At 46.0% G+C, this 2,964-nt stretch overlaps 1 non-coding gene across 1 annotated transcript; it reads right to left on the minus strand.

Annotated features, from left to right (window-relative positions):
* Positions 1–354: 354 nt before the first annotated feature.
* LOC112423974 (U6 spliceosomal RNA) lies at positions 355–461 on the minus strand. Its single transcript, XR_003014582.1, has one exon. It is a non-coding gene; the product is annotated as a U6 spliceosomal RNA (small nuclear RNA).
* Between the last annotated feature and the right edge of the window lie 2,503 nt (positions 462–2,964).

A 2,964-nucleotide genomic window follows, 5' to 3' on the forward strand; every position in this document is an offset into this window, starting at 1 on the left:
GCTAATTTTTGTTTTTTAGTAAAGACAAGGTTTCACCATGTTGGCCAGGCTGGTCTAAAATTCCTGATCTCAAGTGATCCACCCACCTTGACCTCCCAAAGTGCTGGGATTACAGTCATGAGCCACTGCACCCAGCCTAATTTTTGGATTTTTAGTAGATACGGAGTTTCACCATGTTGGTCAGGCTGGTCTCCAACTCCTGACCTCAAATGATCTGCCAGCCTCAGCCTCCCAAATTGCTGGGATTATACGCATGAGCCACTGCACCCGGTCGATTTTTTCTGATATCAAAGGAACCACCAGGGTCTTCCTTTTCTTTTGATTCATTTATTTCATTGGTTCTGAAATATTTTTTTAAATATGGAATGCTTCATGAATTTGTGTGTCATCCTTTCACAGGGACCATGCTCATCTTCTCCATGTCATGTCAATTTTAGTATGTGTGCTGCCGAAGTGAGCACTGGTTCTGGATTGATTGATTTGTTTATTTTTGAGACAGGGTTTCAGTGTGTTTTCCAGGCTGGAATACTGTGGCATAATCATGACTCACTGCAACCTCCACTCCCCAGGGCTCAAGCAATCCTCCCACTTGTGCCTCCCAAAGTTTCGAGATTACAGGAATGAGCCACTGTGCCGAGCCTGGAATGTTTAACAGCTGACTTTGATGCCTGGTTTTGGTTGTACTAGACACTCCCACTACTTCTTTCTTTAAAAACTACTGGTTTCTTTAGCTCTTTAAAAAAATATTTGCTGTTTTATATGTCAAAATATGTGAGGCCACGTGTGGTGGCTCATGCCTATAATCCCAGCATTTGGGGAAGCCAAGGTGGGAGGATCTCTCGAGCCCAAGAGTTCAAAACCAGTCTGGGCAACATAGTGAGACCCCTGTCTCTACAAGAACTAAAAAATCAGCTGGGCATGATGGTGCATGCATGTGGTCCCAGCTCTTGGAAGGCTGAGGCAGGAAGATCGCTTGAGCCGAAGAGGGCAAGGCTTTAGTGAGCCATGATCATGCCACTGCACTCCAGCTTGGGTGACAGGGTGAAACCCTGTCTCAGAAAAAAAGAAAAAAGAAAAAAAGGTAGATTAATAATTGCAGAACCATTTTCTATGTTCCCGATTACTTTAAAAATTAGACCTAATCTTGGCTAGGCATGGTGGCTCACGCCTGTAATCCCAGCACTTTAGGAGACCGAAGCAGGTGGATCACTTGAGGTCAGAAATTGGAGACCACTCTGGCCAATATGATGAAAGGCTGTCTCTACTAGAAATACAAAAATTAGCTGGCCATGGTGGCAGGCACCTGTAATCCCAGCTACTCAGGAGGCTGAGGCATGAGCCTCACTTAAAGCTGGAAGGCAGAGGCTGCAGTGAGCCGAGATCATGGCACTGCACTCCAGCCTGGGTGACAGAGTGAGACTCAGTCTCAAAAACAAAAAACGTTAGGCCTAGTCTGTATTTACAGTTTACTCTTTAGCTTTCATCAAAGCAGTTTTTGTTGTTTGTTTGTTTTTTCAGACGAAATCCTGCACTGTCACCCAGGCTGGGAGTGCAGTGGTGCAAACTTGGCTTACTGCAACCTCCACCTCCCAGGTTCAAGCAATTCTCCTGCCTCAGCCTCCCGAGTAGCTGGGATTACAGGCACCCCCCACCACACCCAGTTAATTTTTGTATTTTTAGTAGAGATGGGGTTTCACCATCTTAGCCAGGCTAATCTCGAACTCCTGACCTCAGGTGATCCACCCACTCAGCCTCCCAAAGTGCTGGGATTACAGGCATGAGCCACTGCACCCGGCCCATCAAAGTAGTTAACTAGCATTTAGAGAGTAGATGGCCAGGCATGGTGGCTCAGGCCTGTAATCCCATTTGTTTGAAAGGCTAAGGTGGGAGGATCACTCTAGGCCAAGAGTTTGAGACCTTAGCCTAAATGGCTAACATAACGAGAACCCCATCTCTACAAAAAAAAAAAAAAAAAAAAAAATGCCGGGCATCGTGACTCAAATCTTTAGTCCTAACTGCTTCGGAGACTGAGGCAGAACTGCTGGAGCCCAAGAGTTTGAGGCTGCAGTGAGCTATGATCGTGCCACTGCACTCCAACCTGGATGATGGAGTAAGACCCTGCCTCAAAAATACATAAATCAAATCAAATAGACAATAGAATCTTCTGAGCTTTTCACCCTTTCCACAGGTTATAGGTGCCTGCAAGAAATAGTCAATGTTACAGGTAGACATTTTTCATTGCAGGATAACCAGGATACCATTCCTATCCATGCTACTGTGCAGACAGAATGAAAAGCCAGTTGGCCAGGGCTATAGCAGGAATTCAGGCATCGTGCAGATGGCTGATTTGCAAGGCCTTTTCTTTCTTTTTTTTTTTTTTTTCTTTTTGAGATGGAGTCTTGCTCTGTCACCTAGGCTAGAGTGCTGTGGTGCAATCTCAGCTCACTGCCACCTCCGCCTCCTGGGTTCAAGTGATCCTTGTGCCTTAGCCACCTGAGTAGCTGGGATTACAGGCACCCATTACCATGCCCAGCTAATTTTTGTATGTTTAGTAGAGATGGGGTTTTACCATGTTGGCCAGGCTGGTCTTGAACTCTTGATCTCACTTGATCCACCAACCTCAGCCTCCCAAAATGCTGGAATCACAGGTGTAAGCCACTGTTCCTGGACAATACCTTCCTCTTAAGTCTGGATTAGACCTGCTGGCTTGCTTCTTTTTTTGTTTTTTAATGAGGACAAGGTCTTGCTTTGTCTTCCAGGCTGGAGTTCAGTGCTGCCATAGTTCACTGCAGCCTCAGCCTCCTGAGTAACTGGGACCAGAGGCACATGCCACCACTCCCACCTAATTTTCTGTAGAGGCAGGATCTCACTATATTGCCTAGGCTGGTCTTGAACTTCTGACCTCAAATGATCTTTACACTTTGGTCTCCCAAAATGCTGGGATTACAGGTGTGAGTCACTGCG

This window comes from Macaca nemestrina, chromosome 4, assembly GCF_043159975.1.
Source record: "Macaca nemestrina isolate mMacNem1 chromosome 4, mMacNem.hap1, whole genome shotgun sequence".
Lineage (NCBI taxonomy): Eukaryota > Metazoa > Chordata > Mammalia > Primates > Cercopithecidae > Macaca > Macaca nemestrina.